The 27,013-nt window shown below is 35.9% G+C and overlaps 1 long non-coding RNA gene across 1 annotated transcript; it reads right to left on the bottom strand.

The window, feature by feature from the left end:
- Nucleotides 1-1,023: 1,023 nt before the first annotated feature.
- Nucleotides 1,024-27,013, bottom strand: LOC134670974 (uncharacterized). The gene is made up of 5 exons (XR_010099156.1): nucleotides 26,960-27,013; nucleotides 26,542-26,631; nucleotides 26,309-26,364; nucleotides 2,726-2,898; nucleotides 1,024-1,064 (listed from the first exon to the last, which is right to left on the bottom strand). It is a non-coding gene; the product is annotated as an uncharacterized LOC134670974 (long non-coding RNA).

The following is a 27,013-nucleotide window of genomic DNA, read 5'->3' as shown; positions in this document are numbered from 1 at the left end:
ACTTGATATTTATTCTGAATATTCTCTAGAGATGCACCGGATATTCGGTTACTATCCGGTATCCGCCCTATCCGGCCAGTATTTTAATATCCGGCCGGATACCGGATAGTGCCCTACTATCCGGCCGAATACCGGATAGTACCATTGCTTGATTTTGGAGTAAACAAATTGGATTTAAGAAACAGTCACGGTCATAATCGTACTTGTTTATTATTTTAAAACAATTTAGAGATTCAACTGACTTGCACGCGCACTCATTTCGAACCTAGAAATGTGTCCGCGCGAACGTTCACTTAGAAACAGGTCAAAACTGCAGAATGCGCACCTGAAAAACCGAAATGTAGGTGCAGCTCTGCTGGCCGATATTCGGCGGCCGGATACCGGATATTCGGCCGATGGTCAGGCCGAATATCCAGTATCCGGCCAAACAACTATCCGTTGCATCTCTAATATTCTCATATCGAATTAACATTCCCATCCCTAGCTGTCTTGTATACAAGACAACGGCGACGAGGAACGTGAAAAACGTTGAAAACTGGAGCAATTTTTTTGATTGCCTTATTATAAAAGAATGGATTTATTTATCTGCTTTAAATGCAATTATTTTAAAAATCAAAGACCTAAAACATTAACACGAGTGTAAAAATATACTACAATTGATGTTTTTTCACATTTACCGAGCGGTTGAATTTGTGTCTTGTATACAAGACAGCGGCGCCAGTGTATCGTTCTATCGTTGTCTTGTATACATGCCAACGGCGGTCAAAGGGTTAGATGTGAATTGGATCTCTAAGTCATATCCTGAGGAAATCGTTCAAGAGTATCTCCAGAATCGCGCAAATGTCAAATTTGACAGGTTAATAGATCTTAAACATATCGTTATCGTATCTTGGTGATGTCTAAATGATATCTAATAGATGTCTATTTGAAAATCCGAATCGGGCCCATAGTTTCTTGACAGCAGTAGTTTCAGTTACCCGGCAGAACTGCTGGGAACAGTGGTCGCCGTTAGCCGGCGTGAGTAGTCGGCGGTCAGTAGGCGGCGGGAGGCGGTCACGAGCAACCTGGAACACGAGCAGAGGTGTGTGAAGCGCCGCGTCATCGTGTCGTCGCCACTTTGCTAAACGCCGAGGTGGCCAGGGGTTACCAACATTTTCTTTTAAATAATGTGAAGCATTTATCTAGTGTATTATTATATGTATAAAACTTGATAGAATATAAATTGTATCGGTTAACAATATTGAAGTGTTTCTACTGATTGTCACATGAATATTAAGAAAATAGGTGCACTACATTCGTATAGAGATGCGGTCGCCCACTTTTCTCTTAACATGTACTTGATCGGCTTCTACTGTACCTACTGTAGCCAGTATTTTAATACTTTTAATCAAACTTTGACTCGAAGAAACAAAATTTAATGGCAAGTAGCATCATCAGTGCCTTGAAACAAGCACAATATGTACATATTGGCTACCTCAGTGCTAGTAGAAAACTACTTTGATGCCACGTGAGACAGACAATCAGATAAATAGATCGTATAATAAACTGCATGCTAGATCATTAGGATGGTTTTAAGTAATGCTCCTAATTTGCTATAATTAAAGAGTTAATATGTTACCAAAATTGACACATTTTAGTAACGTAGGCACTTAAATGACTGCCTCTTTTTGATTTATGATTATGTCAAAAACTCTATTGACGTCTACAGGTACATAAAAAGAAAAAACTTTTTGGTTGACCATCTCTGTATGAAGCTGCGCCAGCGGCTGTGGGAACGTTTCGGTAAGTAGCCCATAATCACGCGCCCCAAACTACGGCCAAACTACAAATAACATGAAATGCCATAATTGGGGGAATACCGGTATAGAACTGGTTAGCCATTAGATTGCGTTATACCAACGTATTAATGATACCTTACACGTCTGTATATTGAAAGCAAAGAGTTTGTAGGTATTTAACGCATATTAGACACTGGAAATTATCTAATTATATTACGAGTGTTGATGATTTATGAGAAAGTAGGAGTTAGGAGCTAAGGAAAAGAAAAAAGAGTGCTACTAAATATCTTGTCTTGATATTTAGATATTATAATCTGTGCACTAATAGCAATCTCCGTGAAGCGAATGCAGCGATGACAAATTTATAGTGCGCACAATAAAATCGCTCGTAAAAATATTACTATCCCCTCCCGCCCCCCGGCACTCCCGGCCCCGCCGTCCCCCGAGAAATAACACACTTTGTCTTAGGACATGCATGTCAGAAAGTTGCCGATCGCTGAAATATTGGATGAGTTGTAATAGGAATAACAAGGTTTGCCTCGTCCGAGATGTGATTTGCGTTGGGCAGAAAATATTAAAGTTACCGGGAGAGATATAAATTAATTTAGATTAAATACGCTATCAATAAAGGAAGTACAGATGCATCATTGCAGTGCATAATTATTTTCCATCGTATTTTCACGGAAACGTACGAACGTTGCTATTTCAGTTAGTCTCGGTACAAAAAGTACTGAGGTCAACTGAAGGAGCATGACAAATACACTAACAATTATGCACTAGGTATGTACATCTATAAAAAAATATTACAATTTAAGCAGAATTATAGCGAATAAACAGTGAAATGGGAATGTGGCTAACTGTCATTAAAAAAATAGGTACCAATTATTTCATAGGAATAATTCTTCGCAGACCTCTAAAACCACAAAATAGCTCAAAAATCTTCGTACCTCCTTAGCCTATTTCGTTCCGATATCGTGGGCTTAATCGGGCCGCGTTTACTGCTGATGCGATCGTCGCAAGGAACGGAACACGGTGTTACTGGGATTGCGCGTTATGACGGATAGGCCGTTACCAGCGCAGGCCTGGCTGCTTAGCCGACTTTGATCTCGGTTGAGCTGCCCTGGAAATAGACAACAATAACATGTTATTTTTTATAAGAATAAAGGAAAACTTCTACACGCTTTAAAGATGACTCACGGACCAAGCCGGGTCCAGGTTGGAACTTCCGGCGCTTTTTTTTCTATGGAAATCATCACGTGATCACCGTGAAATTAAGCTCCGGAAGCTCCGGCCCGGACCCGGCCCGATCTAACGTGAGTCATCCTTTAAACGAAGGATCAGTATTGCTGCTGCAGCCACAATGAGAATGTAACCTTTATACAAAGTAATATACTTATATATTTAAAAAAATTATAATTTTATATAAGTTTGCTTTTGTACCTACTGGTTTAATGTGTCTCTGCTATGTCATCATTTATTACATACTTATAAATACGTGTATACGCAGTAAACCAAAGGATATGCAGCAGATCTATATGGTTGGGTAGTATTTATTCTGCTCATACATTCTCTAACAAACCGCATTCAGTACCTAAATTTATATATAAAACAAAATCAGATCAATTACTCCATTTCTAACCCAAGAATGGTTGAGCCGATTTTTAAATGATTTCTGTTTGATTCATCTCTGCCTCGATGAACAGGATAGCTATTAAACATCGAAAAGGATACAAGGCGGAAAATACACGTTTAATCCGCTACGTTAGTAGCGAGTAGTAGGAGTGATTAGGTAAATTATCTCTGCTTTCTGGTTTAGTTTAAATACTTAAAGAACATAATGTAGTACTTTAGTCTCCTAATCTGAAATTAGGGTGAACTAAACCAGCCAAATCAATCATTAAAGTTACTATATGAAACGAAGACATGACATCATAACTAATTTTTATTATGTTATTATTAAAATAATTCATAGCGCTTTCAGAATTTCCCTAAACTTGATTTCATAGACGCTGCAAAACAATTTGATTTCTCTATGAGAAACAACCCCAAATTGATTAGGCCCACCTATCGTTTTCGTTTTAATATAAATGTCACCAAACTGTTTGCAAGAAAAAGTCTTTATCGAATTTTACGAAAAATAATTAGGTCATAATAAACGAAAATATAAAAAAGGGGTTTTAATTTAAAGCCTCTAGAGTTGAACCAAGAGAAGTAGAGTCGTACCTCTATGAAATTATGACGCACTGCGTGTGCACTCTACCTGAAATTCATTCCAACAATTCAATTCAGAATGAAATAAAAAAAACCAACATTTGTATTCCTTTACAATTCTCAACACAACCCTCAAAGACAACAACCCCCGCACGCCATAAATACTAATTGAGGCTGATCATGCAAAATGCCGCGCACCCCGCGCCGCTCTCCCCTCGGCCCGCCCTGCACCCAGCTAGGGCGCCGCTCAGTAGGGAGCCCCATAAAGACAGAAGTTCGCTGGTACTTTACGACATATGCTTAAAATTGTGTAGTAGGTACTCGTCTTTTGCACAGTTCACTAGCCTGGAAAAGCGTCAAGCGTATCAAAAGAATTTTGAACGTGGCACTACACAGGGGTGCGAAACTTGGACCCTAACTCAGAGAGACGAACTAAAACTTGCAGTGTTCGAAAGAAAAGTGCTCAGAAAGATCTATGGTCCTGTAATAGAACATGATACCTATCGTCAACGCATGAACCACGAGTTGGATGTACTCATAGAGCACGAATCGTCAGGTTCTGTAAGTCACAGCGGCTGAGATGGGCGGGTCACCTTAAAAGGATGCCGGACAATAGGGCACCAAAAGTCATGACAAGGTAGACGCCGCAACAAAAAAGACCGAAAGGCAGGCCTAAGAAGCATTGGATAGATTGTGTAGAAGAAGATCTTAGAAAGATGGGAAAGTTTACCAACTGGAAGAAGGTCGCCAGGCACCGGTCGCCTAACTGGAGGAAGATTGTGGAGGCCAAGACCCACAAAGGGTTGTAGCGCCAACGGAAGTAAGAAGTAACTACACAGGGGTTGCTTGGAAGGTGGTAGAGATCGCTTTTAAGCGAAATAACCGCGTACAATCTTAGTCAGATTAAAAAAAAACAGCTGCATAGTATTGTATGAATACTTCTAAGAACACTGCTGTTAGTGTTAGGATCCTAAGAAATCTGCGCGCAGGCCCCGCGCGTCGCACTTTTTATGAAGTTGATTTCAATCTCACTGGCAGTCATTTAATCTACAAATAAGAGTGCTGGAGTAGAAAATAGTACATTACTACAGAGGCCGGGACGAAAGGGGTTGCCGGCCGAAGACATATAGACGGCCGAGCGAAGCGAGGCCGGATAGGTCTGAGCGCGGGCAACCCCATTTCCCGCCGAGGTATGTATAGTGCTTTTCTCAAACATGCAATGAAATAAATAAAATAAAAAATCCACGAAACCCAAGTTTTATTTATAGAAAAAACTAAAAGTAATCTACACCCAAAATATAATCAACACGTACCTATATCATTATCACGCGTATATTTTACACGAGTCGTGTATTTTTACTACCCGTATATTTTCATGTATCTTTGATTTTTTCGCCTTGTATCCGTCTGACTGTCGTTTTCGTCACATAAGTTTACATAGTCTTTCATGTTGATATCATGTTTCACATACATCGTTGCTTTATGCATGGAGTAAATAAGTATAATTTCCACAGTGTTGACGAATTTGTAGTTACATTCATTTAAAATATGCCACAAAATTGTTTCTAATAAACTGTAAGCCATTTTTCATAGTTTCTCAAATAATAAAATTGCCATAAGCAACCATATACATACTTCGTCTTTGACTTGGCGGCAGAGGCAGCAAGTTATTTAAAATCAATTCTGCTTACGCTGCCAATTCCAACACCTACGATTACAATTAATATTAATTTCATTATTTCGTCGGAACTCATATTAAAGTCAAAAAATCAACAACGCACCATAAATCCAATAAAACAGAATGAATATTTTTCAACTTTACCTCCATAACAATTTAAAAAATATAACTACGCGTGTTTGGGTAGACCTTTTTACCGCTAACGTTTAGATGAAATATTTTAAATGTTTTTATTTGTGTAGTTAAATTTATAATTTAAAATTATATAATGTATTATTTATTAAGTTCATGTTGATTTTATACAAATAAAACTGCAAATTATAGCAAACATTGTTTTTTGTTTTTTTTTGTATAGGCGTAGTGGCAGAGTGTCATATATGCAGCCTATTATAAGGAACATAACATCAATATTTCATTGCATGTTTGAGAAAAGAATATTATTTACCCTCACCTCATACAGTTACTAGACGCAGTCGTAAAATAAAACGGACTCATAATAATTATGTTCAAACCTCCGGGTCATCATGTGACCAGGAACTGCCAGGGTTCTTCTTTAGGTGCAGTACAAGAATACTTAAACATTACTTACCACTAAAATTCAAAGCAATTCGTCTGTGGAATGCTCTCCCTCTGCCTATCAGACAAGCTCAGAGCAAGCTTTCATTCAAAAGCAAGTTGCGTAAGCATTTATTTGAAAGCATTCGAGACTAAATGTCTATGTGATGTCTCACACTAGGTACATAATTATTATATATATGTATGTTTATTTATATATATTGAATTTGTATATACGTAGGTATATTTAAAATGTATATTTGTTTAATAGTATAGTATAGTATAGTATAGTATTATAGTTTGTAGTGTCGACTTGTGTCTATCTCATATCCACTATTTACAATCCTGCACCAAATTAATTAGGTACCGTCTCTGTTTAGCCCAATGGTTGACTGGTAGAGAATGCCTCAAGGCGTTAAGTCCGCCAATTGTAGGTACTTTTTTTTGTAAATTTGTGCAATAAAGTTTAAATAAATAAATAAAATGGTATGTAGGTAGGTAGGTAATGGTGGTAAGTAGGTATACGAATGTACGTACCTAATATAAGTCAGTCGACCTTCTCGATGTCGAACAACACGGCTCAAAACAAGGGTAGATACAACTTGTGTTATCGGAAGACTCAGAAATAAAGTCATAATTTGTGTGTGTTTTCAAACAAGATGAGTCGTAAGCGACCCATGCCCTCAAAACCGCGACCCAACCAAATCCAAAATACCTCCTCTTCAGAACTTCTAATCTGCTACGAGAGGCTTCTGAAATGGGCCGCATCGCCCAGCTCCCTTTACTGGCCATATTTATGGACGGTCGTCGGACACTTCGTTTTTTACGATATACATAAAAGCTGCCGTGAAAGATTTACGCGAAATATATTCCGACTAATGCTGATTGTCCCCTCGCAGATAATGTTATTGCTGCGTTCTGCGTAATCTGCCGAATGCTATGGAAAATAAATCGGTCACTATTTAAGCCAGCAAAACTCTAATATTTGTGATTAGGGAACATCAACGAGCGCGCGATCAATTTTTTGATACGTCAGTCACCGACGGCGAGTCATTTCTTGCGACAACATTTGATGTGAGCCCACAAATTGAATTTGTGGCACAATGCGACCGAAATGGAAAGCAAACGGGAACCCAAATAAATATTCGCTCTGGCAACAATCGCGTCACACAATTACGATGGAAAACCTTGGATAAACAAAATCGGAAGTGCCGGAATTTTTTTCGCTGGAACAGAAAAAGCGGACGCAAACACGATGTAGCGAATTTGGAAAGTCCATTCGGTTTATTGACACAGGGGGGGTCAGCCCCGCCTGCCGCGATTTACAATAAATTTCAAGCCGAGAATATGTTAGCAATATGTAGGGCCGAGGTAGGGCTGTCACCCATTCATATGCTCCTAAACATCTTTATTTTAAATTCCTTTCTGACACAGTTTCGCTAGTCCCCAATTCACAGCTATAGCTTTTAATTTCTGTTAAACTCTTCTCAAATTGTCATTATTTTCCCTTGAAGATAAAAGACTCAATAACTTGTCATTGCCAGCCCTGCAGTCTAATCACTCAACCCCCTAAGTTCACTTTAAGAACTGCCAGAAGGTCACACTTTATATCCCGGGGTGCATGTACGCATGCATGAGAAACTCACTCGGCCCCAAATGCCGTGCAATCTTGTAAAATTATCAAATTTGTGCCTTTACATTTCTTTACATTTATAGCTTGGGGTGGACTTATTTATGTAGAAAAATAGACTATACACGTTGGAGAGCGAGTAAGAGGTTATTATAAAAGCAATGTATGAGTTCACATAGAACAGTCGGCAGCAGAATTCGCTTAGTGGATGAGGTGTCAGAATAATCTGCTCTCACCTTAAAATTGAATACCCAAAGGCGTGTTCAAATCATGCTTGATTTAACATCGTTGGCTTTATTTACATAATTTAACTTTACCAATAGATTTAAGTTTAATAGTTTAATCGTAAAGAGGAGGTACCGTTATTTTCATAAAACACAGAGCTATGCTTAGCACCAATCCCTTGTATTTACTACAAAATGCCTATATTTAGTTATAACTTACAAAGATTGCAAATTTTAAAATATAACAGTTGAACCTAATACCTTACAGTTTTGTCAAAATATTGTTTTTATTTAATATCTCTAAATACTCGTAAACGTAATGTGGGTGCAAAACACGTTTGTGGTTCAAGAAAATATATCAATCCTTGCATACACAAGCAAACCAGTGGAATATGAAGTGTAACAACATTATTACAGGGGTGGTATACAGCTTTAATAAAAAAAGAGCTTAAGTGTGTTCGAAAGTTCAGTGAATTAGGCTGTTCTGGATTGAACCGCGACATTTATGGCGGCTGCAGCGAGCTAGATTCGCCCCGCGAGACCGCCTGCGGGGCCATCGCTTATGCGTGGCTACTTTGTTTATTGGCATCTAGGTGTGTTGGTCAGGAATAAGTGTATTTGACTACTTGTGTTTTATTCAGCGCATGTCTAATCAGCAAAAACTATTTATAGACATTAATCAAAATTTTGAGATTTGTTTTCCCCTATGGACTAGTACCTACAAATTATTGAACGAGCGAAACGAAAATCTCCGTTTAAGCTTGAGCAAATATGCCAGATGTTCTCCTCTGCAGATCACATTTCTCAACTGATTCTTGTGAAATTGTATGTAAGTACGGTCGATAATTGTTAAATTTTTTTCTCGATTCATTTTTTGGATTTTTTATCAAAATGGCGGAGACATGGGGATTCACGAGGTCTACAGCTCATAGTGGTTTTAAATATTTTGGCTGCTTAGTTACTTAACTCTGCTGTTGACTGTAACTACCTCTAACATAACACAGTGCTGACGTACCTAAGATTTATTTAACAATAAAAAAAACTTAAATACTCTTTTCTTGCAGTTCTTCTAAGAACAGCAAACTAAATAACTTAAATAATGGGGACTGCACTTATCAAGGATCAACTGAACAACTGCAGTTACAAATATATTTATACCTAATTACTAATAAATAGGCAGGTAAGAATATAAATATCAAAGGCAAGTTGCTTACTGGATTTTATATTTAAAAAAAAACGAGTCTTTAACAAGTTGTTTGTAAAGAAAAAGCACGAATAAGAACAAGAAATACAGAACAAAAGTTGCGGAGCTTACGTAGCCCGCTCATTACGCGAGCAGCAAAATTCCACTCTTTATTTATGAAATAAAAATGAAAACATTTCTACGGAGAGACGAATGGCCGCCGGCCCCGGGCCTCCCCGGGCCGCCGCCCAGCCCGCCGGGGGGGCCCCCAGGGCGGGCGGCAAAGTGACAGTGTTATATCATTTGAAAGTGCTAGATTGTGTGGGTTTAAATAATGGGATGGTTTGAGATGAATACTTACGAATGGAAAGCGTTTTGATCGACTTTTATTATAATGAAATAGTTTATGCGATTCTATTGCGTGAAAGCGATTTCTTATACCAAACATTACATGTTACGATACGTTAAGACCTAACTGTAATTTGGGCGTTATCAGAAATGTAAAATATGATACTAACGACCGGTTTCGAACTTTTAGGATACGTCAAATATTATTCCAACACACTCGCGCAGTATCGCACAGTCAATTGTGCTATTCTGTTCAATGAATGCATGGACCACACTACACGCTTATTTCACGCTCTCGAAATAAATTATTGATTATACCTGGAGGCGCTTCTTCAACCAGAAACGTCACTTTTGACACTGACAGAGTGACAGATCATAATAAATCCAAATCAAATTCATAATCTGTTATTACAATCAGAATACGCCAGTGTGGGATTTTCATTGTTTAAGGTGGATGTCTAGGGACGGGATGCCGATTATCAGCCAAAAGATGGCGTCACTGTGCACGAATTAAGGATTTTCACTATTTCTCCCAAAATACAAAGTTTCATAAGATGTGTTGATATGTCCGAAAACTATAAAAAATACTACATCCAAATCGAGACATGTTCAACTCAACATTGTCTCATTTCGTTATTATCGGAATCCAACTGCAAAATATTGCAATTTCTTGCATTCACGCACACTTACGTACTTAAAGTCACCTTAAAGTCAGTGTCAAATGTCAGCAGATTCGTAATGTTACAGTAAAGTAACCTAGAGGGCGCAGCGGATGAAATGTTTATTGTTGAAAAAAGATTGGAAATTAAATAATAAATTCTTGTTTGAGCAACGATGAAGAATTACAAGGCATTCAGAAGCAACTAATGTTTTCGACCATCAACTGTCATGTGCTCGTGGCACCCGTAGCCTCTATTTTGAAAAAAATCTGATTGTAGCTAAGATACATGGTTCAAACCCCGACAATGCCAATTTTTTTTTCATTTTATAATTTTAGCATTCTCTTTTGAATCATTTTAAGCGTATGTTATTCTTCGAAACTAAACTTACGTGAGTAAAATATTTTCAGTATTTTAATTATTTTTTAATAATATTATGGGAAGATTTATAAAAGTATTTTTATTTTCCGGTTTTCAAAGGATATAAATACTGATTAAAATTATTTAAAAAAAGTCATGCATAAGGCTAATTAGGATCGCAGAATAGGTACATAAGAAGTCAACTATCGACGAAGTATAGCTGGTCAAGCAGATCTTGTCAGTAGAAAAAGGCGGCAAATTTGAAAAATGTAGGCGCGAAGGGATATCGTTCATAGAACATTTGGATTTCGCGCCTTTTTTTACTGACAAGATTTGCTTGACCAGGTATAAAATAAAAGTTTCCAAAATTTTATTGAAATGATATACCTACATGAAATAATCAAATACAACACATTTACTTAAAATAACTTTTAAAATAAGGCATATAAAATTACCAAAAAGATGAAATAAAATAAATAAATAAATAAATACAAAAAGAAATGAGTCTTTGTTCATGGTTTGAACCCTGTCATGCTGTTCAACTTGTTAGACTTGTACTCAATAGCTAACAGCCACTAGACCATTTGACCATAGTAGACCCGGGCGAAAAATGCCTTCTTATTTAAGTAACCCATTACTGTCAAAAATATCAAGTTTGAATTGATTTGAAATATAATTTTTCATTGTCGACTTATTGACATCCAAACGTTGCGAGCATGTTGTACTTTAAACCATTTGGCAACGTCGCACGGGGAAATCTTCTGAAAATGTATGTCCTTTTATATTTTGATATTTATGGATATATGAGGATTCTTCTACTTATGTTGCAAATTGATTAAAGTATCGAGAGAAAAATGCTAATGCAAAGAAAACAAGAAATATCCGTTTCATTTCTCATGCTATTGATTCGGTTAAATTGTGTTCTAATGTATGGGGAAGACAAACTAATTTATGAATGTAGTATGATACCTTAGGGTATGGTGCTTTATGCACACTAGCGTCCCTTCCCCTCCCCCTGACGCAACCCCCCCTTTTTGCATGAAATATGTCCCGGTTCACAGTTTTTTACATTTTTTGAGGAAAGTATATATTTTAGGAAAAAAGTGTCAATGCAAGAAATAATCCTTAATAAATTCTTAATAAAAAAGGTGATATTCATTTTTTTACATGATGCACCATATTCAAGTATTAGCTTGTTAAAATTCGAAATAACATAGTTTTTACTTAGGATTTGAAACTCATTTATTATACACGGTGTAACACGAGGAAACCGAATAATTTTGACAGCGTATTATATTTAGAGATATTTAGAGACAAAAATGTCCTATAAACTTTTTTGAAATGCGGCTAGTTTCAGAGTTAATACCAATTTAAAAAAAACAAGTTTCTATTGTTACATAGTTCAAAACGCCTTTTTGATGGCGATGTTGTTACTATGGGATTTAGTCTAAATATCCTTATTGATATGTCAAAAAGTGACAATTAAGTAACACGTTGCAAAAACTATGTTTTATGAAAAAAAGTAAAAATCCATGTTAACTGACAAGTTTACCAATAACATTTACTTTTTATGTACATACATATATATTCAAAAAATTAAAAAAAAGCGGCCAAGTGCGAGTCGGACTCGCGTTCCAAGGGTTCCGTATATTACACAATTTTTAACAATGTATTTTTTATTTTATTTATTTATTTATTTAGATATTTAATTCAGGGAACAAGGCCCATATTACAAATACCTTACAGACTAACATACATATGTATTTTATAAACTTAAAACTAAACATTATTTATGCGAAACGTCAGTGAAATCTTTAAAAAATCCGTAGGAGTCGGATCAAAAACTGTAATTAAGTCCGACTCACGCTTGACTGTACATTTCTAATAGGTTTTCCTGTCATCTATAGGTATAGACCTATTTTATGTATTTTTTCAAAATTTTAAACCTAGTAGTTTCGGAGATAAAGGGGGGGGGGAATAGTCATTTTTTGCCTATTTTCTTGAATAACTTCTAAACTGTTTATTCGAAAATTATAAAAAATATATATTTGAGATCCTTACAACAAGCTCATTTGATATGTAACATGATATAGTTTGAAAATTTATATTATTGAATTTTTTCGTTTACCCCCCAAAAGTGGCCCCCATGTTTAAAATTCATTTGTTTACAAACTTACATATGTGTATCAGATTTCAACTTGATTGGTCCAGTAGTTCCGGAGAAAATCGGCTGTGACAGACGGACAGACAGACAGACGCACGAGTGATCCTATAAGGGTTCCGTTTTTTCCTTTTGAGGTATGGAACCCTAAAAACAATAAAAAAAAAATGTTTTCGGCGAAATTGACCTAAACTCATACATACATTTTTTCCTTCTTTTGACCTCAGAAATAAAATCTTTCGCATTTCTTGAGGACACCTTGTATAATAAGTGTTATAAAATGAATATAACCTTTTTTACTAAGAATTTAATAAGGAACTATTTCTTTCATTGACACTTTTTTCCTAAAATGTATACTTTCCTCAAAAAATGTAAAAAACTGTGAACCGGGACATATTTCATGCAAAAAGGGGGGGTTGTGTCAGGGGGAAGGGAAGGGACGCTAGTGTGCGTAAAGCACCATACCCTAAGGTATCATACTACATTCATAAAAGGCTGGCTATAATTAGTTTTTCAAAAAGCACAATTTGACCGAATATATGAAAGAGGGTCATTGTTGTTGTAAAAGGTGTGCAGGAAATGATACGTTTCTGCACTAGAGCAGTTAAGGTTCCAATTCCAAGTACGATTTTATTATTCTTTTTACAATAAGCAATTGAAATTACAACGAGCTATGGAGAGGGCTATGCTCGGAGTTTCTCTGCGTGATCGAATCAGAAATGAGGAGATCCGTAGACGAACTAAAGTCACCGACATAGCTCACCGGATTAGCAAGCTGAAGTGGCAATGGGCAGGCCACATTGCGCGCAGAGAAGATGGCCGATGGGGTCGAAAAGTGCTCGAGTGGAGACCACGGACTAGCAAACGCAGCGTAGGACGTCCACCCACAAGATGGACCGACGACCTTGTTAAAGCCGCCGGAAGACGCTGGATGCGGGTGGCTTCCAACCGGTACGAATGGAGGTCCAAGGGGGAGGCCTATGTTCAGCAGTGGACGTCTTATGGCTGAGATGATGATGATGATGATGAATTGAAATTTGGGTATAAATGGATTTGTTATACAATTTCCATTCTGATATTTGACTCCCCATTCCATAAATAACGATACTTTTGGCCAAATTGTTAATTGAAAATACCTACTCTCAAAAATACCAACTATAAAAATGTATTTAAAAAAACACATGCATTTTACTTTCCTCGTATGCGAAATGAAAAGTAGAGTGTTTTAACTCGGGTGAAAGGCAGCATTTTTGAAAAAAATCAGGCAAGTGCGAGTCGGACTCGCGCACGAAGGGTTCCGTACCATAATGCAAAAAAAAAACAAAAAAAAGCAAAAAAAACGGTCACCCATCCAAGTACTGACCACTCCCGACGTTGCTTAACTTTGGCCAAAAGTCACGTTTGTTGTATGGGAGCCTATCATTTAAATCTTTATTTTATTCTGTTTTTAGTATTTGTTGTTATAGCGGCAACAGAAATACATCATCTGTGAAAATTTCAACTGTCTAGCTATCACGGTTCGTGAGATACAACCTGGTGACAGACAGACGGACGGACGGACGGACGGACAGCGAAGTCTTAGTAATAGGGTCCCGTTTTACCCTTTGGGTACGGAACCCTAAAAATATCATCTACTAATGTTATTGTTATGCACAAGCAGAAGATATTATAGAATCTTGTTTATTTACAAGACGATGACATTTTTCTCCACATACCTATATATTTTTGAGAAAAATATAGCTAGGTATTTTAGTTTAAAAAATCATTGTTTCAATAAATATAGGCTTTTCCAGAGAACATTTATATTTCTACCGAAACGAAAGCAGAATTCACAAGGGTTTTCGGTGTACGACCGTAACGCGAATGATTGTTTGGACTGACCTTTCTATAAATATATAAATGTATTTTATTGTGTAATAATCATAATAATTATTAAGTTATATTAAATCTGGGAATGAAATTATATCAGAAAGGAGATTCTTAAATGAGTAGGTATACTCGTAACATGCTTTGTGCATTAAATATACCTCCCTCTATTGAGTGAAAATAAAACAAAATACACAAGTAATCTGTGTTGCGGTTTTAAAGTGCCATCTGTTACACCTTTGACAAATTAAAAATGATTGCTTGTCAAATGAAGTCGCCATGTTAGAATTACACCGATACTATAAGCATCACTCACACAAACAAGCAATGAGGCAAAATTTTACCAATATTCAAAGGCTTTTTTCTTAATAATTTTAATCAAAATCTAGTATTTTTTTACGTTAAGCGAAGACAGAAATATATATACTACCCAAACATTACATATACAAGTGAAGAAACCCTATATAATAGGAGCTAGGGTGCCAAGAAAGTTTGTATGAAAATCGAGCAAGGAGAACCACCTTAAGAAAAGTTTACCCATTTTGTAAATGCGCTATAGATAGAATGACTTACGTACTGTTCTGTATATGAGGCCAATACAATCGGCACTCGTGTAGAGTCGTAATTATAGTGTAGTTTAATTTCGCTACAGCCAAGGGTGGGGGGACGGGAAAGATTTTTCAATTACCAACTTTGTGCCGCTCGCTCCAATCTTGAGCTACAGAGTACAAAGGAGATATAGATGGTTTTAGTACGAAAACAGTTGTTATTTTATATTAATGCGAACTCAATTAAGTGCGAATGAGATGCCTAATAGAGTCGCGACTCCTGGACCTGATGCATTTCACCTTCGATCGATCGTCAAGCTCGTATCATAACAATAGGATTCAATTTTGATCCTATTGTTATGTTTTTATAGTCTTTTAACAACATCATCATCATAATTTAAGAGCATGGCATGGAACTTTTAACAACACTGGATCAAAATCTTAACAAAACGTTAAGTCAGGATCAGCTGCTTACAACTCCAGTGCAAGGAGAAAGATTCATTTTGGTAAGTAATTTTAAATTTATCTAGTTTTAAATTACATAGTTGCACTAAATCTCGAGCATACTTACCTACCTTAATTGGTACATGTGAGCTGATATATATGTTATTATTACTTATAAAATCTGTTACTGATTTTTATAAGATAGTAATCAAATCAATATGAATATTATATACCGCAAATATTCTGAGTGTCACATAATTCTTAGTACTTATTCTCTATTTATTGTATATTCTGAGTATACCTACTGGTTGGCTTTTACCCATCATCGGTCCGATCTAAACGAGGCAATACCACATTCCGTAGCTACTCTGTGCGTCGTGGAATTCTTAATATCTGTGCGCTAACTACGGACGGTATAATATCGCTACCCCCACTCCCACCCCCGCAACACCCTTAGCTTAAGCTAAAACTGAGATTACGGGGACACGGTTTAAGTTAAATTGAATTTTAAAGCTAAGAGTTATAAATTAACGAGACTTATATAGACTCATTTGTATGAATCGGTATGTGTGGTTTCGTTACGTTAATATTTTTATGGGTACCTATTTAGGTATGTCTATTTGAAATTGGGTACTCTCCTCTACTTAAAATAAATTATTTCACACTGTGCACACAAACATATACACCAATCATTTTTAACCATAATTTCTATTAATAAATGGGATTGAAATAGAAAAAGTAGATGAGTTGACCGTGACATCACTATACGCGTTTTCATGTAAATTCCATATTAGCAAATCGTTTTGACAGTTCTAAAAAAGAAGCTGATTTGACTAGTAGGAAAGTAGACAATTATGATGATGTTTACCAGATTTTTACTAATATTTATTCACACGGTTAGTTGCATAATTCTATATCTTGAATTAAACGAAAAAAGACATTTCGGTGTAGACGCTGTCAGTAAGAATAACATTTATAATGTACCTATTGTTATTCCTTTATTCCATTCCAATTCTTATATAAATTAAAATTATTTCAAACGATAACACAATCCACCACCAATATAAATATGTACAAATAAAAATCAAATCACAAACACGAATGACGCAATCGGGCTCGAATTTGCTTTCAAAAGCCACTAAATGAATTCTCGCAAAAAATCAAGAGCAGTAACAAGCGTCGTAAACGTCTCGCCCGCGCGGTCGCATGTACATGTACCTACAGTCAAGGGTAAAGATATCCTTGACAAGCGTTTATGAATAACATCGATAATTAGGTAAAGCATATGGGCCTGATTCGGATTTTGAAATAGACATCTATTAGATATCTTTTTGACATCACCAAGATACGATAACGATATATTTAAGATCTAACCTGTCAAATTTGACATTTGCGCGATTCTGGAGATACTCTTGAACGATTTCCACAGGATATGACTTAGAGATCCAATGCACATCAAATAGATATCTTACTCTATCTAACGTAAAAGTGACATTGGTTGCCCGAATTGCGCTGCAAAAGAGAACTAGTTGATATCTAAACTATAACGTATCTAGAATGGATATAGTACGTGTCGTCTCTTGTGAATATTATTTTGTATAGTCGGTTAATTTTATTGGCCAAAAACCTCCTCTTGCTTTATTTTTCACAATACGATATGAAAAAAAAAACATTTATGTTTTAACTGTCTTGTGGACGAGCGAGATATTTTAGTATCACAACTTTATACTCGTATCTCTTGACGTATACCTAATAAATTTAAAAATTAACAATTTAAAAAATCTATTTCCAGTTTGCAACAGTTTCCGTTCTTTTGCCTTTTATCATGTACTTTGTAAGCAAAGGTAGGTACAAACTTTATGTTAAGGTACGCAGTTAAAACCTGAAGCAATGTCCGATTTAGTTTTTAAATTGGATTGCGCGGAGCCCTCGAGCGTACGTTCAAAGGCGTTTGAAGAGCTTTACAGCTTTTACAAAGCGAGCTTTATTGCCGCACGCAGCGACACGTAACGAGCGAGCTTTGATCAAAGTCGAAGCAAAAGTCGAAATATACGATTTAAACAATCGGCTTTGTTTGTGTAAAAATTAGGTCAAAATTATGTAAATAGAATCCTGAGCGAAGCGAGTGGTTCAAAAATAGAATCCTGGGAGTAGCGAATGTTGCAACACACGAGACGTAAAATAACTTTGCAGCCGTGTGTAACACAAATCTTTTCACCTCACTAATGCGAGGAAAAAAAAGAAAAACAACAGAAATATGTAAAATCAGAGTTTATTAACTAGAACACAAATCGGCAGGAAATCTACTGTTTATGTTTTATTGTATGTATTTATGTCTTTGAAAAAATCATTGCTTTCACATGTGTATTAGCATCAAAGTTGTTTTCTTGGGGAATAAAGCTTTAAGTGGGATACTGGAAAGGTTAAATTTCCATTTAAAAAACTACATACTTCTATTTTGAGTAATTGCAAAAAATATATATTTGCACATGTTGCAATGCAAGAGCAGTTTGTTGTGTTATGGGCGTTATGGCGCTAATATTCAATATTTTTATAAGTTATATGGCAACAAATAAACAGTCAATAATTGCACATTTAACATAACTGACAATAGAAAACAATATGACTGTCTGCGTACGTTTGTTAACTATTGCGTAAAAGCAGAAATACGACAAAAAGTTGTAAAGACTTTTTTGTTAAATTACGGCTATCACTTTATTGATATGATACAATTTGAATTCGTCCCTCAAATGAAATATTTATTGTTTAAGAAAGCTTCTTAATTTTTATACCACGTAGATATCACACGCCTATCACGAGCGTTCATAAACGTAATTCCATAAGAGTATACTTAAGCGAACCAACATGTTTTTAGCGGAAACAGCAAAACTGTTCACAGGGTTAAGTGTAAGTAGGTTTTATAATTTCCTATCTTTTTATAGCAAGTGATAGGTAATAGTGTCACGTCTAATAAAGCGTAGGTGGTCCGAAGGTGGAGGCAGGACGGGCGGGCCGAGTGCATGCTGTAAAATGCACTTAATTGAGTTAGTTTTATGAAGCGCCGTTACGTGGCCTTTATGGCTTCGGTTGATATTGCTCATCCATAATAACTTTGTAAAGGACACAACAATTTTAATTATAAAGGGTATTAAGTATTAGTTGATGTAACGTTCATGTTTCTTAAGACTTCGTTTCGTATATACCATCTTTCATAAACTAACATTACCTACGTACATAATCGTACAGCACTTATCCTATATTATGCTCTTGATTTCCTAAAATTCAAATCTATTTACTTACCTGGTTCTTGGTATTCGTTCTATAGTCGCACCAATAAAAGTAAGCAGCGGATTTGATAGCCCACGCAGTGTAAGTGTTATTTATACGTCATAATTTCATAGAAGCTTGACGTTTAAAATGACACTTGCACTGCATGGGCTATCAAAATCGCTGCAGACTTTTTACGGTCTGACTATATTTACAATGCGTCATAAATTAATACAGGTATTATTTATTTATTTAATATTATAAAACATGTTTCAATAAAATATCAACATATACAAATTAATAATTATATATTCACATTAAGAGTCCATTGCGCAGGCACGAAATTGTATCAGGTATAAGTTTGTACGGATATTTCGTAGAGCTTGATAAATATCTGTTCAAATTATGCAAGGTATTCAATTTTTGGATATATCTTGCTTTTAGTTTTTTTAATTTAACTTTACCTTAACACGCGTATTCGGGAAACGAGATAATCACAAAATCTAGAAACGATATAGAGATCAACTAGATTTACATTAGATATCGACTAGATGTGACTTGGATATCTAAGTCATAACTTGTCGAAATCGTTCAAGAGGGCCTCCAGAATCGCGGAAACGTCAAATTTGACATATCTATCTTACAAATATCTTTAAATTATCCATATCGTAACTTGTTGAGGTCTAGTAGAGATCTAATACATTTTCAGAATACAGCCGTAAACCTATTGGATTCAATATCTAGTTATCTATATGCACCTATAATTAATGCAATGCAGCATCCATGCATCCCCTATGCAAATAGCGGCTTAGCGCTCGAAGGGTGCATTATCGACCTGCGGTACATTAACGCGTTTATCTGCAGACATTTAACTACTGGCCAATCAAAACAGGTCCTTATGTATAGGAGGATACGGGTAGTAGTTGTGTGGTTTGAAAGTAAATAGGTTTGTGAACATGCCTCGCCGTTGCATGCATAATGAATGTTCTCCCTAGTGGGCAGTAAGATTGCAATTGCAAGTGCAGTTTTGTTTTGGCCCGGTCCAGTAGAATGCATATAATATTACGTGCATTTAGTTAGTTAGTTTAGGATGAATAACTGCGATAAGCTAAATTAAATTTATGGTAGGCTTAAATATGTAATTTATAAGTCAGTGAATAATATTACAGTAGTTCTTAAACCAGGCGGAAAGACTCATTGTAATGTAAACACTCAACACTGGACTATATCTAACAAAATTCTGTATTTCGACGAGAGTGCCAAAAACTAGGTACCTATTAGGTTGGTTTGGTACACATTATTGAATGTATAAAAATCATAAGGTCTCAACTTTGCGTAATTTATTCACCACGCACAGCTGAGATTTACCAGGCACTAGTCAGTAATTTATAAACACAGATCTCTACTGAAATTTTCGGTATAAAACCCATGATTACAAATCACATTCATCAATTGATATTTACCAGTTGCTTTTCGGTGAAGGAATACATCGTGAGGAAATCAATAAGGCCTAGTTTCCTCTCTGGGTTGGAAGTCTGACCTTCCAACCCAGAGAGGAAACTAGGCCTTATTGATTTCCTCACGATGTATTCCTGGCAGTAGCTTTCGTAAAAACTAGTGCCTACGTCAAATCATGGGATTAGTTGTCAAGCGGACTCCAGGCTCCCATGAGCCGTGGCAAAATGCCGGGATAACGCGAGGACGAAGTAGATTACAAATCACATTCAACCCAAGTATGTAAGAGAAAAACAATGGGCACTAAAGTCGGTTGCCTGCAGTACTTTCAAAGAGTTATACCCAATTGGCAATACCTGTCTCGTTCATTACCTAAACTGCCTGCGCCCGCGCCGTAATCAGTGCAATTGTCTCAAAAACGGAAGCCCTCCAGTTTCAACTTAATTTGCGCTGGCTAATCCTCACCCTAATTATATCCCCCCACACCTAACCAAATCTTAATGACCTGCTCTTACAAGACTGTTTTGTAAGGGCAGAGCTCTTGGCGGTTGGATCTTCGAGCTCAGTTGGTAAATTGATTCCGCCAGCCTCCCCGCTTAATAAATGTGATTTTTAAAAGTTAAAGTATCTAATTTTGGTTATTTCATTAGCTTACCTATGTATACTGAACAATATCAAATCAAATCGACTGGACTAAGGAAACTTGTAATTAGCCCCATGCGTGATTTTATTTTAATTTTTCAAATCATTATTTACATCGTTTGAACACCGGAAAATATAAAAATTATTTTATAAAGTTTCCCATTATTTTATTAAAAAATATTTAAAATGTTGAAAAATTTTGAGCGGTTGAAACGCTCATAATTTTTGGCGCGAATTCTTGATGACGCGATGACGTCACGCGTTGGACTCGTGAACTAACTGACGTTTGTTATTATTTACTGTTCTATGAAACTTATGCGAGCAACTCCGCTCTTTCTGTGTTTATTCGTTGTATTGTTGTTAATAACATGGAAGAACCTAAAAAAAACATTTTATACTTCTAATAGGTATTGTTTAGTACCAATGTGTAGAAATACTACCATGAATGCACCCGAGAAAACATTTTTTGACGTGCCAAGAGATGCGAAAGTACGCAAACGATGGTGTAAACTTATGAAAAGAGGAAAACTAAACCCCAAAACTACTTTTCATTGTTGTAAAATTACAACAATATTGATACATACATGCTCATAAAACGTTACTCGTCCTTTGCGTTTTCAAAGCAAAATATACATACACAGTTTATAGGTTATTTACTATGGTAACTATACATTTGCTATCACTTTGAGCTTTACACACACACACACACAGTAAAAATCATTTTATTATTATATTTACCTTTCAGCTTTCTTTCCTTTCATCTCAGCGGAAACGAAATTTTTATTGTTGGCGAAATATGCAGACATCATGAAAGCATCTATGTGTGGTAGATTATCCGATTGCGCTTTGATAAACCCGCTGTCCGTCATCGTCTCGGTGGCGTCGTTTTCTTTGATAAATACTTATATTTTCTATTTAACTTAAATTTCCACCGCTTTGTTTTTTGGATATTTTGCATTGATAAAATTTAAATGGCGCGCTTTGAGTATCCCGTGCGCATGACAATGACATATTAGATGACAGCACTAACCGTTCAGATACTTACAAGTTTGGTTATAAAAATTATAAATAAAAGATATCTTTATTATTCATGTTTTCAGAAATATCACATGCAGTGTATTGGATCTAATATGGGGTCACATGCTTAATGCGTAAATAAAATGACACTAAACTCAACGAGTGACGTCACGTGACGTTTCGACCAATGGCGTTCCGTTTCGTTCACTAGCTTTTCGCGGGCAAGTTTTTGTACTTTTTATTTATTATTTTAAACAATTAAATGATAATTTAATAATGGAAATGCATTTGTAACATGATATAATAGTAACAATCATCCGAATAAAAAATATTTGATTGAAATTTAAACTTCATGCATGAAGCCAATTGTTAATTCATAATAATATTATTTCATTGGTAGAATTAAACTGTAGTGCAATTATTACGCTGCCTTCTGAATTAACCCATAATAAAATAAATCCAAGAATTAATAAAAACATTTATTTAGATACAAGATATATAAAGTGGTACTAGTAAACGAAATCAATAACTACCTAGCTTGAATCTAAAATGTCAACCTCTGTGTGTAGAACAATATTGCAAACGTAATCAAAAGCATATTTATTTACCCACTGACAATATACAGGTATATCAACCTAAACCACGTTTTGCCCAATCTCATACATAGTAAATTAACTCTAACAGTTACATGCCACCATTCACTATGCATATAAATATATGTAGAAAGCACCCCCAAGACTGGACCTACCGTAACGAGGAGCGAAGTGTCGCCAACCTTAATTACGATAAGGGGGTGTATGAGGGAGATATGGGGGTGGAGGCTGGACAAACGAAGACAGACGTGTACTGGATACTTACATATACCTATGTTTATGATTTATTAGTATGCTAAAGAATAGGAGACTATGAACACAGGTAGCTTATACCTATATTACAAATGACCTGTCGGGCGAATAGTCTACATATACATACTTGAAATTAAAATTATTCAGAAAGATCTGGTATTGAATCGATAGATTTATAGACCGAGCGATGCAAAAGTCAAATTCTTTCGTATGACCCGATGTTCTCCTCTACAAGTCGCATTTTTCATTCGATTGTGAAATTTTGTGAGCACGTTTTAGAACTATGTATGTAAATAAAAAAACCGGGCAAGTGCGAGTCGGACTCGCGCACGAAGGGTTCCGTACCATAATGCAAAAAAAGGCATTAAAAAAAAACAGTCACCCATCCAAGTACTGACCACTCCCGACGTTGCTTAACTTTGGTCAAAAATCACGTTTGTTGTATGGGAGCCCCATTTAAATCTTTATTTTATTCTGTTTTTAGGATTTGTTGTTATAGCGGCAACATAAATACATCATCTGTGAAAATTTCAACTGTCTAGCTATCACGGTTCGTGAGATACAGCCTGGTGACAGACGGACGGACGGACGGACAGCGAAGTCTTAGTAATAGGGTCCCGTTTTACCCTTTGGGTACGGAACCCTAAAAAATGTATCGATACAGCTTTTGTTTTCTTTTTAAATGCTAAAATGGGAGGAAAACAGGAGGTGGAGAAACTGGTTCTAAAACATCGTTTATAATGCTAATTGTTCCAACCTCAAGCTGATTTATCTGTGAAATTCAAGTGAGTGAATTTAATCAAATGGCCAGCCTTCGCTAACAGTTGTGGGGCACTTAATCGAATGAATATAAGCGTAAATATTGTATCCACACATCTCCCTCACCGGCCGCGGACACGGGGCTTCGGGGGCAACACGATGCATATCCGAACTACAACTTTTCTAATGTCGATTAGAAGGTAATATTTATTCAGTCCGACATTAAAGTACTTCAGATTTATGTACCGAATCGTAAAACTACTTATTCAGAAAACAAGATCTCACAAATTCACTTCGAAGCATTTACTCGTAGACCATCTGGCGTGGGTATGCTTAGCTTAGAGTAGTACTTAATACAAGTATGCATAAGTATATTATTTATGGCAAAAATATAAGTAATCTTGAATTTATTCGAGATTCATTCCTCCAGGCTACCAATCGTTGTTTGATGTGTAAAAAATGCACTAGAAAATTACTAGTAATGAGTAACGAATAAACAATGCAGTTGGAAGGACAATTGATGATATATTTAACTTATACTTGATTACGTCCAATTAAGTTGTAATGATACTTAATCGACTTATCTTTCTTTATACCTACTGAAATAGTAGCGGCTACGGAACCTTGTAGTGAGAATAATAACCCAAACTCTTAGCAAGTCTACAATAGGGTAGTTAGATCTAGATAAATTTATGACTTTACAGTATTCATGAAATCGTTATTAAAAGAATACCTAAACGGAAAAAACAACGTCTTTGCGTTTTCGATGATTTATAATCAGGGTCTAATGTTTCTGGTTGAAAAAAATAAACTTTTTACTGTGACATATCATATCCAGATCGAAAATCATAAATTGTTATTACAAGCTTTTATTTAGTTTCACCTGTCCCGTTGTCTGTCTGTAATCAAATCTTGCAAGTTTTTGATCCACTTCGCGGTTTCCGATTGAGCTGAAATTTTGCATGCATGTAATCGGATGACAATGCAATATTATGGTACCATCGAGCTGATCTGATGATGGAGACAGGAGGTGGCCATAGGAACTCTGGGATGAAACAACGTAACCTAATCGTGTTAGGGGGTTTTAGAATTGTCTCGATGAGTATTAGTTGTCTGTCATAAGAAAAGTACAGTCAGCGATAAAAGCTTGTACCAAAAATGAAATTTTTGCCAAAAACTTAAGACTACTATTAGAAAAAACCAACAAAGAAAATGAAAATAAGGGTTTGGATTCATCATCATTTGTAACATCACTGCCATGACGTCATTATTACTGTAGGTACCTAGTTAAAAATCGTTTTGACTTTTCATAAAAAGATACTCGTTATTAAATTAGTTTATTATACTAACATTTATAGATATACTCAATATGTATAATCATCTACTAGGTATGTCGTATGGAAAGCCAAGATTTCACAAGAAAATGAGGTCCATAAACAACAACGCATATTAACTCACTCGAACGTCGAAACGTGTCCATGTGTACACACACTCATGACTTATGAGGGGGTGAGGCCGCCGACGCGGGCGCAGGGGGAGGGCCGGTGCAGTCGCCATAGCAACCGCCCCCGTCTAATCAATTGCAGAAATATGTATGGAACCAAACCACACTAACTTGAGCTGTATGCCCCCGCCATAATGCGAGATTTAAGGACAAAAATGGGGGATTAGAATGTAGGTTCCGAGGGCAAGATAGGACGGTTACCGTTACACACACTTGGATGCGACAAGAAGACGTATAGAGTTGGAGTTATTATTGTAATCGGTTATAAAGGAAAGGCTATTGAAAGTGTGTGCCGTTTGCTTAAATGGTATACCTACTTGTGTACTTAGGGATGACTTAGTTACCTATTTAAATATTTATGTCAAGCTTAATACTAGATAATTGTGATATGTACTTTCAAGGATACGTGCAATTGGTGGTGGTAGAGCTATTTTTCATGCCTATAAGTACCTGCAATATAATAGTTCAAAGCCCGTAAGAAAAAAAACTACTTTGTAACCTTACTTATCTAAACGACTATTTTGAATTATTATTAATATTCCTGTAAGCTATTATTTATATCGGCTTGATATGCTAAGGTCTGCTTGATAATATTTCTAAATATGACCACGCGGTCTCAATTTTATTTAACTTTGAGCCACTGAAACCTATCATTAGCTTAAAATATTTGATTGTATTAAAATCACAATACCGAGTGTGGCCTGTAACATGAGCAAATAATTAAAACATAGATTGTACTCCTCAAACGGTGACACTTTTGTTCTACAACTTTTAAAAATTATGAAATTATTTTGTTTTTCATATTAAATAAATATTATTTTCAATGGACGCCATCGCCACACCATATCATTGTGATTGACGTTGCTTGTCACGGCTTAAACAAAACATAATTCGCAATACATTGCGTCTTATAATAAACTTTAAAGTGTATTAAAAATCAAACCACAAGTTATTTTTAAAAGTCGCTGAACAAATGTTACTCAGTATGAGGAGTACAGCCTACAGTTTAATTTTTTGCTCATATTACAGGCCACACCCTGTATAAATAGAATTGGGCAAAGTAAGTGTTGGTAAAATAAATGCACACTAAACCAAACTAAAATATAATATATTACACACAGTAAAACCACACAATAAAATCAAACGCAAGGTTCTGAAATGGAGCCAATCCCACCTGCCTCGTAGCCGCGTAGCGCGTAGCGACGCTACGATGTAGCTGCTACGGACGAGCTGAAAAAGATTTACAAGATTGTGAAGGTTTTTCTATTTTATATTAGAATTTCAAGTATTGTTACAACATTATGGTAAACAAACAAATTCCGTCTTAGACTGACTGCACTATGCTTTGAGCACACACTCGGAGGTTGACAATGAAAAGAATTCGCGTGTTGAGTAATGTATACTTACATTAAAAACCGCATTTTTGTTTTATTCACCTCGCCATTGTGTGATGCCGAATCTGCACACTCCACTCTCGTTTACAGCTCTCGTACCGACCTGTATTCAACAAATATAATTAATAATTACTTGTTTATATCATTCTTTGCTGATTCATTTTGTATATTTTTTAGCATTAGAAAAAAGGTAAACAATTTTTACGTGTGTTTTTTATTGAAAAACACTTCTATTGAAAAATGAGTTACGGCAAACATGTAACAATTATGAATCATATACGATTATTTACATTCTTTTGCTTTCATAAGTAATAGTTACTGATTTTTTTAAAGCGTTTTTCAATTGAAAGACACGCCAAGATCGCGTAGTCTTTTTCTAATGCTAAAAAAACGAACTATATTTATAAGTACATTACACAATAAAGACCTACCTCGATGGAAATCCATAGATTTTGAATGAATGATGACCTTCATCAGACAAAATA

This window comes from Cydia fagiglandana, chromosome 1 (assembly GCF_963556715.1).
Source record: "Cydia fagiglandana chromosome 1, ilCydFagi1.1, whole genome shotgun sequence".
NCBI classification, from domain to species: domain Eukaryota; kingdom Metazoa; phylum Arthropoda; class Insecta; order Lepidoptera; family Tortricidae; genus Cydia; species Cydia fagiglandana.
This window is presented reverse-complemented; position numbering and strand designations above follow the sequence as displayed.